This window comes from Cupressus sempervirens, chromosome 3, assembly GCF_028749045.1.
Source record: "Cupressus sempervirens isolate cs-2001-9-10 chromosome 3, ASM2874904v1, whole genome shotgun sequence".
Lineage (NCBI taxonomy): Eukaryota > Viridiplantae > Streptophyta > Pinopsida > Cupressales > Cupressaceae > Cupressus > Cupressus sempervirens.
Window position 1 is genome coordinate 667,427,536 of NC_143120.1, and position 23,041 is coordinate 667,450,576.

Consider the following 23,041-nt stretch of genomic DNA (forward strand, 5'->3'; position numbering starts at 1 on the left):
ATTGAGCCTAGAGCGCTTAGAAGCAATATTGTACAATTTACATAGGACATAAGTCAAATTACTCATATTAGAGAAGGTACATATGTAAATGATATATCAAAAAATTAAGATATTTAAATATAATATATGCTTAACTACAATTTGAATAAAAAATTACGATATGAAAAAATTATAAACACATTAGATGTAAAATGCATATTTATTTTTAGATCATTTGATCCCTTTCAAATCTAAAAAGTGTAGCATACTTATTATTTTCTAGGTTTAAGTCTAAAAAATGGATTTCATATATATTTTTTATCAAGTTAGATTGGGAAAATAAAATTAATTTTGTAAATGAATATACCAAAAAGTCACAACTATATTTCTAACTTTTTAAATTATTTTTTTATTGGATGTACCAAAACAATCATCGTCATGGATATGTACACAATAATGGATATAATTGAAACAATTAGTTGTACCAAAGAAGTAATAACTACTCAAAAAAATAAAGAGGGATATGAAAAGGAATCAAATAGGTGCAACACTATGAATCAAGAATGGGATTAGACACTCTTAAGGAAAATCCACAACTCGTTATGACATCATATTTGTAGTAATTTGTACATGATATTGTTTGGAATCTTCCTATCTTTTGAGATAAAACATTTAAATTAGTGATGCCATACTACTAGAGATATGCATTATACAATGTAATTAGATGGATGCAATTGTCTACATGTGACACACATCCATTAATTAGTTATATTAGACAATGTGAACGACTTTTATATTTAATTTTTTTATTTGGACCATAATGATTAGACCTTCATTTGGACCATATTTCTATTTTATAATTAGAAGGAAGGTGATTATTAGTATAAGGGTATGTATTAAGTATAATGTATTTGAGATCTTTTGGATTTATAGTGTGGAGTGACCTCTTCTATTAGACAATATTGTATGCTATTACCTTATCTAAAAGATTTCAAACTTCATAACAAATGCAACAGCGGGTGCAGTCTTCAGAGATATAGTCCTACTTGAATACTCTCACATGATGGAGCCGAATATAGCCATGTTTCGTGCACTATATACCATGTTGATAATCGAAGCCTACAGACCAAAGATTATGGAGCGTCGAGAAACACGAACAGATGACCTACGCTTTCGTACGCTTTCACAATTGAAATTTTGGCAAATTCAAAATCAAATTGAAGAGATTATACTTGTCCTTCTCGATCACCACCTCTAAAGAGTGGGTGCATCATTAATAAAGCACCTCCTCATTAACCTAAAAAATTGAATTCAAATTAAAGTGCAGTCGCAACTGTTACTTGGACAGTTTAGAGTCAGAGAAGTGCGACCGAAACGGAAACGTCTGAGGGTCCGACAACATGGTTTAGCAGGTCAATTAAGGGACCTCTTTTCCATTCTTATTCTCATTCTAAATCTGCCTTGAAATGAAAAAACGATAGAATGGCACGGCATGATAGACAGATTACATAAATCCTTCATGAATCGCGTGGTACGAATAACTTTATCAATTTGTCAAATACGTAAACATTCGATACAATTGCGTGCCAATGTTCTGAGCTCATGCTTCGATTCCCAGCAACGACTGTTTTGAACAGTTTTTCTCTACCTCTTCCTCACAATTAATATTCTACATTTCAATTTTCTTGAAGCGGGATTATAATGGGTGACGAAGGTAACCAGACTGTTAAACGAGTGTGTGTCACTGGAGCAACGGGATACATCGGATCATGGTTGGTGAAAAATCTGTTAGAAAGGGGCTACACCGTCGACGCAACCCTAAGAAACCCAGGTATAGATTTCTTCTTAAATATAATTTTATATTCAAGAGCTATATATTACATTGTCCCAGTTGTATATGGGTTGATGATATGCAGGGGACGAAACAAAGTCAGGGCCCTTGTTGAAGCTGCCCGGGGCAGAGGAAGAAAGGCTTAAGCTCTTTAAAGCTGATCTGTGTTTAGAGGGTGGTTTCGATTCAGCAGTGGAGGGTTGTCATGGAGTTTTTCATGTGGCAGGTCCCATGGATTTTACAAAACCTAATCTGGTAAGCACATGAAAAGACTCTTATCATTTGCCTCTATTTAAGTGTTCATTTATTTTTTCTATAAAAGGATTCTCATCACTTGGGCCTATTTAAATATTTATTTATCTCTTAAAAGAATTATTTAGTTTGACCCAAAATCTTTTACAGTCAAATTTTGATAGCAATGTTAAAATTTAATCTATTGTACAAGTGATGAGCTTAAGGAATATTCTAATGACTGGTTCTCAAGACACACTACTTGTTCAAGGTTTTACAAATGAAGTTTTAAGAAGAGTGGATTTAACTGATTCAAAAGAGACAATACTTGCTCAGGGTTTTACAAGTGACATTCCAAGTAAAGTGGATTTAATCATAGATGAAACTCTATAGTTAAGAGCGCTCTAGCTAGAGAAGTACTCACATGTATAAACTTCCCAAAAGTTCCTACACTTCACTACTGTGAACATCACTTAGAAACAATGTCTACTAAATTCTTTTTTAATTCTTATGAAAAATAGATTTGTTAAAAGTACTAATCATAAAACATGACGCGATGAATTTGATGCAGAATACTACACAATTTGCAGAATCCTGATAACTATATTATAATTTAACTTAGTATGAAAAAATATCTCCCACTTACAAATAGATTGTTGTTTTGCAGGATGATTTTGTTGTACCTGCTGTTAATGGAGTACACAACGTTATGAGAGCCGGCGTAAGAGCTAAATCTGTTTGACGTATAGTTTTCACTTCATCAATTTCAGCTGCTTCTCCGATGAACGACAGGGGGGAATTCACCCAAACATGCCTTAATGAAAGTTGTTGGAGTCCCCTGCATTTACTTGAATCTCCAACAAATAATTCAGCTTGGTACATAATAGCTAAGACATTGGCAGAACAAGAAGCCCTTAAATATGGTCTTAAGAATGGCCTTGAAGTGGTGAGCATCCTACCAGGTTTGGTGATTGGGCCTTGGCTTCCAACTACTAGTATTTTAACATCTGCTCAGACAATATTAGCTCTCATTGGAGGTATACATATCTGCGTGTTTAACTCTAGTTTTTGTATGAAATATATATTGATGGTTCTCTATTGTTCTAATTTGACAGTCCATTTACAGGAAGTGATGCATTTTTCAAATTCCTTAAGTTTTTGCGAGTTTGTAATGGGATCTGTACCAATTGCTCATATTGAGGATGCGTGCAATGCCCACATATTTTTGATGGAACATATCAGTCCTGAAACTCGCTATGTTTGTGTATCTGATTCCTTGAATCTCAGGTCTCTCAAAGATTTCCTTGCTAAACATTATGCACAACTCGAGAATTATATCAAGTAAACTATTTTCACCTCAATCTCGTAGAATAATTGAGTGGCTAAGATAAACTAAGTGCAAGAATTTTATATTTTTCCAATTCTATTTTGTACAGTTTGGATGAGGATGATGGACTTGAGAGATACCTCCCAGTTTCTTCTAAGAAATTGCTGGATATGGGTTTCTCGTACAAGTATCATTTACCAGAAGCTTTCGAGGAGACAATGGAGTGCGTCGTAAAAAATGTTGGCGGAGTAATTTATCCACCTACCAGCCATCCATCACAGAGAAACAGCCGTCCACAGCCGTACAGAAATAGACCACACATTTTCCATGCGTCGCCATCCAAGCACCGGCCAACACACCAGCCTCACTGTCTAGCATTAATTATATTATCAACTCTTTCCTATAGTATTTAATATGCATTTGCTTATAAATAGAATAAGTTGAGCTTGTAATGAGTAGAGTCCATTTTGGGTTTCTCATTGTGGATCATGAGTGAATAGAATGCTATAGCATTCTAAAGACTTGTAATAGATTTTAGTTAGGCATGAAGTGCTGTAGCACATTCTAATAAGTCTTTGTATTTTACATATTGAATTGAATGCTTATCTTTTAGTTCATGTTTGTCTTTGATCCACTCTATCCACCTCCTTCAAGTGGTATAAGAGCTAATGGGAGATGATCCTAGAGATCATGGACAGGTTGATGAGTTTAGAATTGGTGAAGAGTGTTGTGGCATCATAGCCCAATAGGCAATGACATTTGAAGTTATCTTCTACAAGAATAAAAAGAAGACCAAATCAAGATATTGCTACGAGAAATAGAGAAACCATGAAAAGAAGGAAGCCAAAGTTGAAGTGTGTTTGAGTTAGCGTTGTGTGACACTGTCATTCATAGATTAGAAGCATGTGGAGCATCTTTGTGCAAGTGGGAGTGCCAGAGAATGTGTACACATGGCATGGAAGATATTGATAATGGAAATTATGCCTTTGTGTTTGAAGTATGTGTGTTTGATGTTATAGAATAGTTATTGAAGTTATTTGTGGTTATAGTAACTACAAGTAGGTTGCATCGGTGGTGAGTTGGTTGTCATGATTCAAAGGTCTATGTGTGTGCTGATTGGATAAAAGTGTTGGGATTGGAAGTGAGAATTTGTTTGTCAAATTGTAAAGGATATGATGTTCTTGATAGTGACCATGTAATAGAAGTTGGTTGCATTGATATTCCCCAACCAAGTGATGAAAATTAAATTATTGATGATTGTTAATGGGCTATGTGAACGTATGGGGTGCATTATTAGTTGTGCCTGATACCCTAAAGGTTTTTGGTTTGACATATTGGTGAACCATTTATGTGAAAATAATTCCTATAGAATTGGCGAGTATAGTGGTTGGGCACCCATGTATCTCGGTAGATGGATTCCTTTTTATATGGACTCAATAACTAGGTTGATGCAAGTCAAGAAGGAGAAAACCCAAAGTGATGATAGTTTTCCCATCATGTGAGTTAGTGGTAATCTAAAACCATTTGTAATGTTTAGTGGTCTATTGTAACATCTATTGTGTGAGGTTCGTGGTTAGCCGAAACCATTCAAATGTAAATTTTTTGGTTAGCTAGAAACAATTTACATTGCTTAGGGGTAAGCCGTAAAACCCAAAGTATTTATGACAAGGAAAAACAATATAAATGTTGTAGCATTAGTGGAAGAAATTAAGGGGGAGTGTTGGTGGAGTAATTTCTCCACCTACCAACCATCCATCACAAACAAACAGCCATCCATAGCCACAGAGAAATAAACCACACATTTTCCATGTGTAGCCATCCAAGCACTAGCCAACACACCAACCTCACCATCCAGCATTAATTATATTATCAACTCTTTCTTATAGCATTTAATATGCATTTTCTTATAAATAGAATAAGTTGGGCTTGTAATCAGTAGAGCCGATTTTGGGTTTCTCATTATGGATCATAAGTGGATAGAATGCTATAGCATTCTAAGGACTTGTAATAGATTTTACTTATGCATGAAGTGTTGTAGCACATTGTGATAAGTCTTTGTATTTTACATACTGAATTGAATGCTTATCTTTTAGTTCATGTTTGTCTTTGATCCACTCTATCCACCTCCTTCAAAAAATGGACTGTTGAAGCTTAACGAGTAAGCTATAATTTTATAAGATTGTTAATGGATTGTTACTTTTCTTGTAACTAAAAGGGAACAACTTTGAGTAGTTTGCAGTCATTTTAGTATTCCAATTATTTTAAGTTTAGACTTCTTATTTTAACAATCAACCGAAACATAGCATATTTCTGTTAAATTAAATTTTATGAAAATTATTTAAGTTGTTTTGAAATGTAATTAATAGAGACTTAACAAAGAAATTGTTAAAAAATGAAATTGATTCATTCACTTTCTATTCATTTTTTCTATTCTTTCTTGTTTTAATGCATTATTTTGTTTTAAGATCAAATATTGTTTATAATTGTAAAGTGGAAGGTCAAATGTAAAATCTTCAAAATAAACTAATATCTTTGAATAAAAATAAAAATTAGTAATGACATTTCATGTGCAATGGGTAAATATTGAAAGTCCATAATGGGAAAAAAATGATTTTTATTTTATTTTTTCTTATATTTAGTACAATTAATAGATATCTAGTTAATGTTGTTTAAAAACTTAACTTTTGAATGAAGAAATTGCTAATAACATTCCATTACCATTAACCTTACCCTTTAACCTTATCAAACACATTGAATTCTATTTCTAACCATAAACATAATTCTAAACAAAATCCAAACCCAAACAATACACACAACCATATAAAATCCTAAATTCAACCACAAAACTAAGCATATTTATTAATCTATCCTGAATTTAAATCTTAAACCTAATCTTAATTAAATCCTAATCCTAAATGACCCTTACCTAAGGCTATGTTTCGACTCATATTTAGGACTATTGTTTCACGTGGAAACGTGTGTGTGTGGTTCCTTATGTAATTGGTCCGAAGTCTTTTGTGATAGTAGTTGAAATGAAGTAATTATTAAAGGGAGTCTATGACATTATGTACATTATATCATAGATAAATTTATCATGTAATTATTTAAAACATGCCTATTATTACTTTGTAGGTGTCTGTATTTTACAATGGATATAATATATTATGTGAGAATTATATATATCATATTTGTATTGCTTCAATTTTCTGAAATCAATATGATCATTTAATTTGATTAATTAAATAATATCTCATATATAAATATTACTCAAATTAAATCTAATATGATAATTATTTAAATACAATTTTTGGTTTAATTTTTATAAGAGTTTATTCTTGGTGGCTAGATATTATCATAGGTAAATGTCATTTATGATGTCTCTAGCATCATAAAAAATATCAAAGTAATAATACTTTTATATTTTATCTCAATAATAAATTTATTTATTTATATTTTTCATAGAATGTTAGTAGAGTCAACATTTTTGTAATCCTTCGAGAAGCTTCGCTCGAAGCCTTTTATAAGGTAATTCTTAAGTTTTCATAGGCATGCGACTGGGATTATTTTATTTGTATTATGAGTGCCATTGGGAGTTTCAGTTGTTCACCATTTTGAAATTATAAGATCTTCCTTATTTAGCTTGTTAAGTTTTGATGGATTTGAGTCCTACCATATTCTTCTTGTTGGTATGCTCTAATTGGATCAAGAACATCTAGAGAACCATATATTTTTGTAGATGTAATGTTTATTTGAGTGAAAAAATGAAATTTTTCTCTTGTGGAAAAAATCTATATGTCTAAGATTTGATGTTCATCTATTTGATGGCTTGTTTGGAAGTATCATTTTCATGTTAACACATTATATATATGGGGAGATGAAGAGAAGAAGAAAGGGATATAATAAATGATAAAAAGAGAGTGAGAGAAGAGTATGTGGAGATGGAAAGGGTTAGATAGATCTAGTGGATAAGGTGAGGGGGGATATAAGGTGGGAGAGAGAGAGAGAGACTGGGGGGGGTGTGGGGGTTGATAAGTGAAGGAAAATGAGAGACATTGAATTATTTTGCATCTTCTTAACATGAGTGAAGGATAATAGGCATCCATTTAGATCTCCAAAATGTGCTCATGTCCTAGAAAATAAATATTGCATACTTTTAGTTCTTCAAAATATGATCTCATTTTGGAAGACTTTCAGATTTCTAAAATTCAAGTAGGTTATGATGGACACAGAAACCTGATTATGTTTCACACTTAGAAATTAGTTGGTAAAGGGCTATAAGCCTTCAAAGCCAATTTTTCCTTCGTTTTAATCACTTTACATTTTATCTTCCAACATCAATTATCTACTTAATCCTCATCAAGTTTATAGATGATCAAGTGGGTATCTGTGAAATTACCACAATAATATCATGTATCTTCTCATATTTCTAAGAATATAATTTTTTAATTTTTTAGATAGCATTAACATTGTGAAATTTAATTTTCTTTATCAGTGTCTTAATATGCCTTGCAGAGATATGTCTATTATTTTTTAGTAACTTCTTATTTAAATGAGGAATTACAAAATAAATTACATATTACTATTCTATATAGGGTAACAACACAAACCTATGTCACCTTTTATAAAGAAACAGGATATCAAAATGTGACAGTTCAACATTAATGACAAAAAAACTAGTATTTGTGTTTAAAATATGAAGATGATGCAAACTGATGAAATGTGTAGAATTGGATGAATTTTATGCCTATAATTTTTATAATTTTTTTGAGTAATAATTTATTCATTTTATTTTATTTTGAAGTCCCTTTTTTAACTATAAAAAATATATGATGTAGTTCCCATCAAACAAGTATATGCAAATCATCTTTTTTTGTTCTGATTTGAAAATATCTTATAGATGACATGTATAGCTAGTGAACAAAAAAAATATATTATTTTTTATGTATATTTTCTTTGCTATAAGTACTCAAGTTTGACCTTATCAAAATCCAATAATTTTTTCCTCCTATTGAAACTTCCCTATCAAATCTATACCTTCTTGAAAAAAAATAAAATATTCATGAAGAGGATTCTCTCCTCTAGAGATAAATATAATTTTTAAATTCTTTTAATATGATTTACTATTTTTTTTCTTTTTTGAGGGAGCATTTTCTAAAATGTTGTAGTATCAACTTATAATATTTTGAGATTATAATATATTATAACTAATCAAAACACTTAACAATTTATATAATGATGATATTGAATCTAAGATCTATAAAAGGGTATTTTTAGTTTTTGAAAAAAATTGAGTTTTGATAGAGAAATGAGATTTGACCAAAATAGGTTTTGGTATCATAAACAGTGACACAAATCTGTGCTTTTACCCTACATGAACTTATATACTTTTAAAAATACAATATTGCATTTCTAGTTATGTTGATGCATGTTATTCCCAACACTCAAATGAGTACCAAATTTTTAGGATATGGTCACTACACAAAATCATTTAAAAAGTACTTATAAAAAATTATGGAAAAATACACAACTTCTAAATCTATTTCTTATTCACCATCCTACAATTTGGTTTTTCAAAATACTAAATCTAACTATATCTTTTGTTGAGTACATAGATAAAGCTATGTATGTTTTTCTAAAACAAGCAAGAACATTTTTTTTACATATTTAAGGTCTAGCCCTCTTAAAATTATCCATTCAAAAAATAATAATACTTAAAAACCTAATTTAGATTACTAAAACTACATTTGAATTAGTAAAAGGCAATAGCCAATTTTATTAATTTATAAAGATATTTAGAAATGTTTACCCCTTTCAAATTGCAGGCACTAGGCAAAACTAATAGGAAAATGAAATCCCTGGTGTCATTCAGGACTAAAATTCAAAGGGAGGAGGGAAGGAGATCCTCCAATACATAAGTAATGAGGGCATACCACCAAATTGCATATGCTAATCATAAAAATGAGCATGTATATTGTTACATTACTTCAAAGAGAGGTCTTGGGTAGGAAAAGCCACGCTTACATCATAGATAAACAAGAAGAGTTGTGTGGTTGAATCTATGTTGGAAAAGATCCTTCTAGAATAGCTGGGGAGATCCTAGAAAACGCTTTCTATTTTGCCCCACCTTATTAAAAAATAACAAAAAAGAAATAAATCAAACAAATTATGGGCCTATTGAAGGAGCAATTTAGTTAGCAACACTTAGTATAATTAGCCATATCTAAACTTATTAAAAAACAAAAAAAACAAAAAAAAATCAAACAAATTATGGACCTATTGAAGGAGTAATTTAGTTAGCAACACTTAGAATAATTAGCCATATCTAAATTGGAGGTTGGCCACCCTTAAAAGAAAATGTGATAGGAACTAAGAAATAAATCAAACAAATTATGGACCTATTGAAGGAGTAATTTAGTTAGCAACACTTAGTATAATTAGCCATATCTAAATTGGAGGCTCACCACCCTTAAAAGAAAATGTGATAGGAACTGAGAAACTAAAAGAAAGCATATGCACGAAATCAGCTAGTTGCTAAATATTTCAAAACTCCATAATCTAATGCTCACATGTAGAGGGAGAAAGAGTAATAGATTCAAAATAATATACTAAAAAGTAACTGACCCACATAGAAGCCATTCACAAATTAATTCATAAATATTACAACCCCTTTAAAACAAAGTTGAATTCAAAAGTTCCCTAAAAGGGCATAGGAATCATGCTCTAAAATTATAAAGGAATACTATATAAGGAACTAGACACACTATAAACAGATGACATTAACAAAGTGGATAGTGGAAATAATTTGTGGGGAGGGAGAGAAGGGGAAGATTTCCTATGCCATAAAAATAAGCATCATATTAGTTTGTATTTCAAGAAGGTAAGTAAGAAGAAATAATGTAGAATAGAGCATCTATGGTGTCCACATATTACCAACCTTCCATGAAATAATTATATTGGTGAAAGAAAATGCAAGCCATCCATAAGTTAAGGATTACTATTTATTTGATAACAAGGAAGAACCCAAACCTAGCACAAGCTATGAAGGCCAAAGTCATCAAGCACCCATATGGGGTAGGAGGAGGAATAAAGAATAAAGTAGAATAATTAAGGTCTATGGGAGATGGGAGAGAAACTGGCATTGTAGAGTTTAGGGTGTCATAATTTGTAGGTATTTAAGGTTAGAGAGGGGAAATATAGGGGTGGATGAGAAATTATAAGGAGGTCAATATTATGACCAAAAATTTATTCAAAGGGTACCATTCATAAAGGGTAGTCTATAATGCCTTGTCAAAATCTATACTTATAAATTAGCCATAAATATTTAAAACATAAATTACTTATGAAAACATAACCAATCATAATTAAATCCAAATGAAATAGATCCATTATCTAGTATAGTACTAATGAAACCAATGATTATATGTAAAATGAAAGTTTTAAGAGTATGTAAAATTTCTAAGAGTAAAGATCGTCATGATCGATAAAGGTCTCAAAAACTTGAACAATACTATAGCAAATCCTCTATACGTGCCTTCTAAGCACTATTAGTCTTCCTTAGTGCAAGACTCTACTTCACAGTCACTATCATTGACCCTATCAGTGGCTATAAACCATGCTAAACCATACCATTTAGGAGGCTGTCAAATATACACGGTACTTCCAAAGAACTATCAGTTTAAACTAATTAAGGGGAACTGTATATTGAATTCTTCCACATTTTTTATAATAAGGATGGGATGGACCTCTACAACTCTGTCAATAATGCCAAAGTTACTTCACTTGGGGATGCAAAAGTCTTCATCTATATTGTCTAGAATAAGCTTAGGATACACCACTAGATGCTCGTTAAAAAGGTTGCATCATAGGTCCATTATACATATTTTATTGTCACCCTCACGTAGGATAGTTTCCATGAACATAGCTATTATCTTTGCATTATATTTTTCCCTCTCAATAAGTATGAAAACTCACTATCTACAATGTTCCTCGCAGCTTAAATGATCAAAGTATGAGAAGTGTTCATCATTAATCTAAGCCTTCTCTTAGTAAATGGGCCCCAATAAGGGTAGAGTTCTATTCCCAATATTAATGTGGATATTGATGTCAATATTCACAAAGATGAAGATAATTTTGAAGAAATTGTAGGAAATATAAGTGAAAAAACTACCCCAATAGTGTGCCCATGGCTTGGGTGAAAATAAAGAGTGGAGCATGGTAGAAAAGTTGAAGTTATAGAAAAATATGTTCGTCAAGACCAAAAAGAAGGGTTACATACTTCTAGGTACCATTATTATTTAGGGAGTGAATAATGAATGAAAGAAACTATGACCATGATATGTATATATTGGGGAAATGGTGAAAAGCAAAATGAGATAAATTGAATGGGTGATGAACTTGGGGAAGAGTAAGAAAAATTATGTTAATGAGGGAAAGGTGAGGGGATCTAGGGATTTATGAAAGAAGTAATAATTAAGTGGAAACACTGATGTGGGTGCCATTGGCAGTCATATTTTCCAAGGAATCGACTTTTGAGTTACCTTCTCTATAAGTATGAACAATTTTATAAAGTAAGAAGTGGTCTAAAAGAGCTTGGGCTCCATCGAGTCTAGAATTAAAGGTCTAAATTAGAGTGGATTTTTTCTTAAGAAAATTTAGGATGATCTTGGGGTCACCATCTATCATCAAATTATGAATATTAAGGCATTTGCAAGCCCTTAGTCTTTCTACTAGAGATTATGTTTTTGCCACATTGTTAGTAGTAATTCCAATGGGCTTGACCAATTTTCCACAAACCTTGCCACAAATATCATGAATGATGCAACCAATATGTCCTTGTGCTAGATTTCCCCTAGAGTCTCCATCCAAATTTATTTTATGTTGGGGTACCACAATCCTTCTTATTTACCCATCCTCTAATTTTGTTGAATGATCTTCAAATGTCACACTAAGATTGTGCTATTGGAGCTTAATGAGTAAGTTGTATTTTTTTTAAGTTTATTAATGAATTGGTAGTTTTGATGGACTTATATTTTACTCATAGGTAAAAGGAAACACCTTTCAGTGCATTATAGTTATTTATGGTAATCTAGTTCATTTAAGTTCATGTCTCTTATTTTCCCAATCAACCGATCATATTTGAGATTTGAAAGTGAGGAAGATGTCATATTCCAATTCAAAAAATTTAGTTAGAAAATTATTATAGTTTTTTTGAAATTAAATTAACGAAAATTTTAAAATAAATAATCATTGACATTAAAATTTTGATTTATAATTGTTTTTTAAAATGTCTTTGTGTTTTAATGAAATATATTAATTTAAGATGAAATAAAAGTTATAATTTTAAAATCAAAAGGTCAAATGAAAAATGTTCAAAATAAAATTATATTTTAAAAATAAAATAAAAATATATAGTTATTAAATTATTATTATTATCAACTAAAATATATATATTTCTATAATGATTTTTTAATGCAATTCAAAAATACATTATGCTAAATTCAATATTAATGAGAAAATGTCAACACAACAATATCATATACATTTAAATGTTGTGGAAATTGGTCCCAAAAGTAGTTATCTATTACATTACATTGGATGGGAATTATGATAAGACTCAAAATTAGTATTTTATACTATTAAATGATTTTAAAAATAAAATTAGGGTTTTCTTTCCATTTTAATTTCTTTTTTCTTTGGTGCATAGCATTAAGGAATCTAAGGAGAAACCAAAAAAATGCATTCTCCATGAATGGTTGATGAGACTAATTTTTGAGTTTATGATGTATCATGTTAAGGAGACTCTCTTAAGGTCTATTTCTATTAAAAGTGAAATCCCTAAATCTCCTAGTAGTAATAAAGGAAGAGGCAAGTAGTTGATTACAGAGTTGGGGGAAGGGAAAATGGAGTCTATGAAAAGGACAAGAAGAGTGTGAATTATAAAGAAATGATAATTGATTCTGAAGGTTCTAGTAAAGAAAAATTGAATAGTTTGGAAATGAAGGTGGACGCTGTGAGTAATTATTTTGGTGGATCAATTGAAAATTTATTCAGACAACCTAGTACGTGCACATCTCCCAATTTCTATTCATTCAAAGGAAGTGAAAGATAGGTTGCAGAAACAAGATGTGGTTGTAAAAATGTTGATACTAGTGAAGACAATGAGGATTTTGATAAAGAAGCCCATTTCTTCAAATATTTTGATAATAAAACCACCCATGATGTGTTTATTTAACTAGATAATTCACCACTAAAAGCCTCCCCTTAAGAAATGGAAGAAAAGAATGAGAAAATGGAGAAAGAAATTTCCCAGTAGCCAATTGAGTTGATTTGAACAAGGTCAATGTAAACGTGTTGAAGGATAATTTTAAAGTGATGGGCATTCAACCTCCACTTAGAAAGCTCCAAATTGCTAAGGCAATCTCCATGCATACCTTAAGAATAGGAAAAGAACTTTTAAAACCATAAAAATGCTCCATGTTAATTATAGTGCTCTAAATGCAAAAATGGAAGAAGTTGAAAATAAGATGAATGAGGTCCTTAAGATTGGTGCCACTAGCAATGATATGGAGAAGAACAATTTGTTATAGGGGTTGGTAAATAGAATTGAGAACCTAGAAAGAACTACTAATACCATGGTCAATAATTACCAAAAAAAGTCTAGAGGCCTTAGTGTTGAGAGATTATGAATAAAATTGTAGGTAATATTTATTTGAATGTGGACAAAATAATGGTACTAGACTTGGATGAATCTAAGGCTGCAAAAGAGTCTTTCATAAGAAAAGAACTAGATCTATACCTAATAGGTTGAAGGCAAAGAATCATGAGTTGATAAAAGAAGATGTCAAAGTGACCCTAGAAAAGATAAAGGGAATGCAGAAGGAGTTGGCTCATGAGTCAACCTAATGTTTGGTTGGTTATTTATCTTTCTAGTATTTTTGGCTTTTTGAGTCATTACTTTAGGTTTATTATTTGGTTTTATTGTTGTTCTCAATCTCTGTTTGGTGTTGGTTTGCGATGGGTTGCTGGTTGTCTCGGGGTGCTAGTTTTCTTTTCCAATACAATTTGAGGTGGTGAGGTTTTTTAATATTTTAGAATAATTGAAAAAGTTATTTGGTTTGATATTACTTTTTTTCCTCATGAGCTAAGGGTTTTTCACTCTGCTAGGGTTTCTTGCTTCATGCAAACTTTCAATTTTTTTGTGTATGGCTCTTCATCTGAGCTTTCTTTATGTAAGCACCACTTGTCACACCACATTTACTATGGAAGCTTTTAGGCTAGGATATAATGGCTCTAGCTAGCGGTGAACCAGTTGTTTCTGGTGTTCATGTTGTTGCTTCAGTTTGTCATGGTGTTGCTACAGAACAAACACCCGTGCAAGTTTGTCCTAAAGGTTTTTCAAGAATTTGATGTTGCATGTGACTAGTTAGAACAACACACCTTGATAGGTTATTTTGTGGGTAGGACTCCTCCTAAAGCTATGCTCCAAGAATGGGTTAACAAGAGCTGGACTCCTCATGGAGTCCACCTTGACACTTTGCAAAACCTTACCAAAGGGTTTTTTTTATTTCACTTCACTAACCTGTCACAAGATGATGTAGTCTTTAACAACAGACCTTGGTCTATGCATTCTTCTCTGCTTGTTTTTCAAAAATGGTCACGAGACTTCATAGTCTCGGATGATAAAAAGCTTAGGGTTCTTGTGTGGGTCGAGTTCCCAGGTCTACCCCTACCATGCTGGCCTTTCATTAAGTCCCTTGCCAAAGCCCTTGGCAAAGTTGTCGCCAAGAAGCCTGAGAAATTTTTAAATGCTCACCCACAGCGATGCATTTGCGTTGAGGTTGATCTTTCGAAGGATCTTAAGGATTCTTTAGAAATCTAGATCAGGGCTCAAACCTTCTCCTAGAATGTTCTTTACTTGAACCTCTCCAACACCTATTATAGGTGCCGGTTTGTAGAACACAAGATCAATGACAGCCCTTTGGCTATGCCTAGGGTCAAGCCCATGCCTAAAGAAGCGCCTGCCAAATAGGCTGAAGGGAAAAAAGAAGATTGGGTTACTATTGGGCACAAAGGTAATGCTACCTTGAATCCCTTGCCTCCTAAGCAATCCTATGCAACGGTCACCACAGATCCTCCTATCCCCATAGGACCACCAATTCTAGCTACTGTAGGGACATTAGTGCCGAAAAAAGGACCTACTCTATGGGTTTTGTAGGTTTTAAACCTTGCTAGTACGTAGGGGATAAAGGTGGCCACCGAGGCTTCTACCTTGACTAGGGTGCATACTCCTCTTGCTACTTCTTCCATAGCACCACCAATGATGTGGCATTCTCGCAGTCCTCCTAGATTTGTGGAGATACCAAAGGTGAAATGATAGGCTATAAGTCCAAAGGATTTTCTATTTGACTTCAATCATGTTTCTACATTCTTACAAAATAGGTACTCCTCTCTTGAGGACGAAGATGATATGGAAGAGTTTTCATGAACTTCCTATCACGGAATGTTCGAGGTCTCACAGACCTCCCCAAAAAGTACTATGTCTAGGATATCTGTCATAGAATTTTTAATTTAGATTTTTTGTCTACAAGAAGTTAAGATTTTTGGTTTCATACTTTCTTTGGAGTGTCGTGTCATTTGGTAGGATGGCATTACATTTTTCTCTTAGCACGAAGCTGGCCAAGGTGTTGTAGTTACTCTCTTGTCACCTTGCCTTTATTCTACTATTATTTCACACAGTTTTTACCCCACACATAGAATTATTTGTCTTTTTCTTTCCATTAAAAATCATTCTTTTGGAGTCGTTAATGTTTATGCTTCCAATGGTGTTGTGGAAAGATCCCAAATGTGGGCCTAGCTGGTTGACAATTTGACTCCAACTACTTGGGTCATGTGTGGGGACTTCAATATGGTTGAAGTGGCCTCTGACAAAGATGACATTCTATCTCTTTGCTGGACAATTAGGGAAAGAAAAGCTTGGTACTACATGCACAATAAATTGGGCCTTTTTGTTCCCAATACCAACTACCACCAAGATAGTGGGGTTTGGCACACTTGGTTAAACTTTTGAGCTAGCTCTGACAGCATATTAAAATGCCTCGATTGTGCTATGATCACTATGCAATCTTTTTTCTCTTTTTTTGAGTATTGAGATTTACCTATCATTCCCCTACTAGATGTGATGTTATCTAACCACTATCCCATTTATTTTGTCATTCCTTAGCAAATAGCTGTCCCAAAGGTGGTCAAGTCTCAGTTCTTCCTCAACATATCTGTGTTGATGCATGCTTCTACCATCTCACATATCCTATGTGTCTAGAATTTGGAACCGTGTTTTCTTTCTACAAGGGGATGGATTCAATGGTGGAATGATGCCATTAATGCTCAGTTCCTACGCATCTATGGGTGTCAATTGGAAATATTTAGAAAATGGTCATATGAAGCCAACACACTTGCCCTCAAAAAAGCCTCTGAGTCTCTCACCCTCAATCCCTTTGATGTGGATTTAAAATTTCAGCTTGCCAAGCTTTTCCATGAAAAAAAAATTGTTGATAACTATGCTTCTCGGGAAGCCCAAATCAAAGCCCGTCTCCACTAGTTGGAGGTTGGCGACAAAGCCTCGAAGGAGTTTTTTTAGGCTTTTCAAGCCCGTCATACCAATTTTGGGATTAAAAAGATCAAACAAGGAAATTTTTTTATGTACAGTCTCCCTCACATCCTACAAGCATTTGTTCATCACTATGAGAATGTGTTTGCTTCACAGGGAAATTTGGTTGCTTAGGAAGAAGCTCTCTGAAAGTGTATTTTTGTTACTCCAAATCGCCTAGCAGTTGAGCAGTGTTCTTTCTATGAGCAACTTCTTTCCCTCTAAGATCTTAAAGAGGCAGTCTATTCCATGGCTAATGACAAGTCCCCTGGGTGTGATGGGTTTCCCTATGAATTCTGCAAACACCTCTAGGAGCATATAGGTCATGATCTGCACAAAGTTTATCTCGAACCCTATCATTCTAAATGCTCAAGATCCATTATAAATAAAAGAAATATCAAATTCATACCTAAAGCTAGTGATCCAGAGGACATATGTAATTGGAGACCCATTACCCTTTTGAATGTGTCTTATAAGATTATTGCCAAGGCACTCTCTCTAAAAATTAGGCACATGTTGCCTTTAATTGTGCAGCTTGAGCAAACTGGATTCATCAAGTCCAAATATATTCTTGATAACATCATTGTTGTCTAGGAAGGAATGGAATGGGCTCACAAGTCCAATCAGAAGGCTATCCTTTTGAAGATACATTTTGCTAAAGCCTATGATCGCATTGAATGGCCCTTCATCTTGGCTACGCTCCACGTTTTGGGTTTTGGTCCCAATTTCCTCTAGTCCATGGAGATGTTCTTTAGTGATGATAATGCTTGCATTACCATCAATAATTCACAATCTAAGGCTTTTTGGATTTTTTTGTTCAATCAGGCAAGGTTTCCCATTAGCTCTTGTGCTTTATGTCCTTGTTGTTGAGGGTTTTGGCTATTTTCTAGCTCATTCCGAGTCCTCAGGATTGGTTGATGGCGTTTCCTTGCCTGAATCATCCTCCTAATTAGTTAATGGACACTTTGCTGATGATTCCTTTCTTAGACTTTTCGAGGATGAAGAAAACATCAATAATGCTTTAAGTTTCTTGGACACCTTTTGTCAAGCCTCTGGTTCCGTCATTCAATGTCATAAAATGCTCTACTTCCACTAGTCAGTTTTGCCAGCTCCACCTTGGCTTAGCTAGTTTGAGTGGAAATGGGTCACATACGGGGAAATCTTCTGCTTTGTTGGCATTCCTTGTGCATTCCAGGCTTTTCTTGTGGAACTTGGGAATGTTGTGCTAGCCAAGATTAGCAAGAAGCTTGATTACTAGATCAAAAAACTTCTCTCCCTTGCTGGGAATTTCTAGATTTGCTAAAAGATTATGGTGGCCACTCATGTTTATTACTCCTCCTATTGGGCTCCCTGCAAAGCTTCATATCTGAAGGTAGAAAGATTGCTCAGGAATTTTCTTTGGGCCTCTGGTTGTGATCATCATGGCTTTCATAGAGTTGCTTGGGACTTTTGCTATCTCCCTAAAGAATCTAGTGGTCTTGGCATGCTTTCCACCCAGAAATAAGGCCTTTCTCTTTGTGAAAAACTGATTATTTGAGCTATTTCACGAGATGAAGCTTGGAAGATTTTGGTTTGACACTCCATTTCTTTTCACTTTCCTATTAACAGGCTAGCATGAAAAGGGATTGGCTTCCAAACCCTTCTCATCATGCAAGAACTAGTGGCCATATAGGGCTCATTTGTCATGAAGAGGATATGGAAAGCCTAGGAGGCTATTAAGCCTTGGCTTCGATGGGCTGGAGATGAATTCCACAATGGCCTCTCCTTGAATTAGCAGAACATTTGGTGGTCTCCCCTATTTTCCATTTAGGGTACTCCCCTTGCCAAGACTCAAGGTGCCAACGCTCTATGTTTTTTCAAACATGGCATCAGAACTCCTAAGGACCTCTTTTCAAGGGTCACCATGAGTTTCAGGACCTGGGACAATATGCAAGTAGAGTACCGCCTTATCCATTCAAATTGGTAGTTTTTTGACCTTCTGCTTTATTCCATCCTTGTTCACTTAATTCATAAATTGGGGATTCAGTCTGTTTGACCTTGGTGGCTTGATTGGAAGTGGTATCCTAACACTCCATTTTCCAATTACAAGCCAAAATTGGGATACAAATGGCTTTCACCCCGTGGACATGCTCAACCAGAAATGGCATTTGCAATCTTCTCTTTCTCAATGGAGAAAACACTTTGATACCATTTGGAATGCTATAACTAAACACAAGATTGTGCATTTTTCTTGGTGCTTGGCCTTCCAAGGTCTTCCCTTGGGGCCTTGGCTCAAACACATTGGGATTCTTGATCCTAGGTGCCCCTTCTATGGACAACTAGAGTCTTTCTTGCATATTTTCTAGTTTTTGTAAGCATTCTCAAAATTATTGGCACTAGATTCATGATTTTTTCAAGCCATTTAGTCCTAAATTATTTTCTTGGCACATGATCTTGCTGGGGGACTCCCCTAGAATTCCTTGGAAGTTCACCCAAATTTGGCATACCTTCAGGATGAAAATTCTATTTTCTCTGTGGAAAGATAGGAATGCTATTATTTTTACACAATTTTTTGGATGTTAACATTGTTATGTACACTAAGGCATGCATTTGTAATAATGTAATTATGCATATTTAGGTCCAAGCTAACCAAGTTTCCCTTGAGGTAGCTCACCTGTAGGAGCTACTGAACCACTGGGGAAATGCTCCCTACACTATTGCTAGAGTTCCTCCTGATGCCTCGGTAGATACCTCATGGCCATCGTCCTTGACACCATCCCTCCGGCCACTACTTGCATACCCTGCACTCCTAGGCTTCTTGCCACCACTTTCCTAGTGGTGGTGATGGCGGATGGAGGCACCACTCAACTTCCCCACCCTATAGTGGCTCTGGTTGGTCCTCGGCTCCTCCTCCTAGTGCTCATCGAGCGCATTCTAGGAAGTAGCCTCACCTGGACCTAGCAATATCTCCTCCACAGCCAGAGGTTAAAGATGTAGAGGCTGTCACTAATCCTCTTCTTACTGCTATTGTTGATGATGGCTGGACTATTCCTAGCCGACCCACCAATCCCAAAGATGATTGGGATTTTCATGATAAAGATGATCCACCACCCTCGACTGGCACTACTTTGGTAGCCTAAGGTTGCTTTATATATATATATTTTTATGAATAGTTTCTATTTTCGGCTCTGGCCATGTTTTTAGTCCAACTTCGGCTATGTGAACTAAATCATGAGGTGACCTTGTATCCCCCGACCCCTTTTTTGTGAATTGTAATTTGAGTATTTTTTTTTTTATAGAAAAGGACTATTCATCTATATATATATATATATATATATATATAATTGTTGGGGTTTTGGTCCCATATTTAAATTATATGTTTTAACCCTTAATAAAAAAAACAATATCATAGACATGTGAGTGTAACATAAATTTCTAAGTGTTTCTTAATTTGTCCCTTGTTTCAAATAAAAAAACTTCTTTTATAACAAAAAAGGTCACATTCTATAGATTAAATATCCTAAACACTCTCTCTCTCTCTCTCTCTCTCTCTCTCTCTCTCTCTCTCTCTCTCTCTCACACACACACACACACACACACACACACACACACACACACACACACACACATCATTTATATAAAAAACAATACAATTTGAATCATTATTTTACATTAAGAACAACGTGTTATGAAAACATACAATTTATTATTAGAGTTGAGCAAACACAAAACATTTATATATAAAAAAAGAATATAATTAGTGTCTTTATTTTCCATAAAGAATAACATGCTAAACAAACATTCAATCATAGATATGTTAAACAATAACATTGGTTCAAGGTTCATGAGGGAAAGAACCAATAAGAAAACCCTCAATCCTTACTAAATACATAAATTACATAATTTGTGGATTGTACACAACCTTCAATAGAGTGAAATGAAAGAGATAGGAACCATCATTATTAAAATGCCCTTATAATATGGGCTATAGTCATTTTTTCTAAACTCTTGTCACCAATCCAACCAATACTTCAAAAAAAGATGGCTTGTAATAAGTACTTGAACATAGTGCCTAAATTAATAATATGGTACTTAGCAAGCATATCAAAATACATCCAAAAAGAAAAACATAAACATAGAGTCTATATCAGCCAAAATTTGAGTTGGAAAAGGAAAACATGCCATGCACCAGAAGAAAAACCCACAGATAGTAATCTCAAAAATAAACTAGTCAAAAAAATTAGATCTAAAGTGGAGCAAAATCAAGTACCATACTAATAATGAAAGGGAAAGGAGAAAGGCATCATAACCTACATTGGGGTACTAGATAGAGATATAGTACAACCAAAAGTTTGGTAATAAAACCATAATATGTAGTGTACAATTCAAGACATTCATCAATCAAGAAGACAATATTATTCTAACATTGCAAAATGAAGTATGCATGATGAGTGTAGGAGAAAAACCATTACAAAGAAAAATCCTATGTTGACCTTCTTCGATTGGTACCACACGGTACCCATCTATACCCTCAACAATGTTTAGGTTAGAGAGCTGCAATTAATTTAAAACTATCATGTTAATGGAAAGTCAAACAACCAACAAACCATCAAACTTGTAGGAAACCATAGAAAGGACATTAACCACATGAGAATGAGAATTTTTTTTGTTAGGAGAACAAGATTCACATGATAAACTCCTACCCAAGAAAATGGTCAAATATGGAATTCCTAACCCAGTATGGTCAAGATGGCATAAAGCTTGGAGAAAGTTGCAAGATGCATTTCAAAGGAAAGTACCAATCCCACATTCTAAAATGTGTACTAAAGTGGATGAGTATGGAAAATTTAAATAGGAATTTTCAAACAATCGATGATAAGTTTAAACTCCCATTTAGTTTTCAGAATGTCTCACAAAAACATTTTAGATACTAATTCACTTCCACACCAAAAGATCATTTTATTTAGCAAGTTCTAACAAAGCTATGAATTCCCTAATTTTAGGAAACAATGTAGACTTGATGATGTAATTAAGATCCTCCCATCATTGAATGAATTTTGTGAAATGAGAGAGAAATATTGAAGCCAAATGACCTAGAAAGTCAAACCTTATTTTAGACAAGGTGAGAACTTCCTCCCCAATAATATGTTTTATAACTATGAAGTGGAATAGGCATGAGAAGATAACCTCTTGAGCTAGCTTAAAATCTGAGATGGGGTCCTCGGATGACCTTTACCACTCTATAAATTATAGCTAGATTCTGAAATTTCTTGGATAGTATTCAATATTTAGAGAGAAGAAAAAGAAATGTGAGAATGAGTAATACCCAAAATGAGTGGGCATAAATAGAAACACACAAAATAACACTAAAAATATAGTATGAAGTGTTAAAAATGTACTTCAATGACCAAGGTGCAATGTAGAGATTAAAAGGCATTCCCACATGACAAACTTCAATCTTCTTTGAGAAAGTGAGGAGATTTATTTTCTCTATATGCACTTTGCATCTCTGAGTAGCTTTTCATTAATGGATGGAAAGAAAATAAAGTGATTTGAAGTGGGAAAATCCAAAAAAAATCCAATGTACTTGTAGAAAGATATGGAATAAATGTTTCAAATATAGATCAATATTTAAGCTCACTAAATGCCCAAAGGTAAAAAGATAGTATTAGTCACTCTCCGACAAGATGTCAATGAAGACTAAATTGGTTCAAATTCAAGAGGAATCCACTACTAGGGTATGGTGATAATGACCACCAAAAGTAGATGGAAGAAGACAACCTACCATTGGCATGAAAATTGAGGCACACATGGTAGAAAAATAAAGTAGCCAATCACAATTCATAAAAATGAAGCCATCCAATTACAAAACCAAAGTGGGATCAAAATAGTACCAAATCAAAAGATACTCACACCATCCAAGTAGATAGCTACTTGAAGAAAAAATTGAGGCACAACTAGTCAAGTTGTAAAACATTTAATCTCAAATCATAAAAATGAAGATAATTGGTTACAAAACCAAAGTGTGAGAAAACTAATACCAGATCAATCA

At 33.7% G+C, this 23,041-nt stretch overlaps 1 pseudogene; it reads left to right on the plus strand.

Annotated features, from left to right (window-relative positions):
* Window positions 1–1,680: 1,680 nt before the first annotated feature.
* LOC149568475 (putative anthocyanidin reductase) lies at window positions 1,681–17,959 on the plus strand (annotated as a pseudogene).
* The last annotated feature ends 5,082 nt before the right edge of the window (window positions 17,960–23,041 follow it).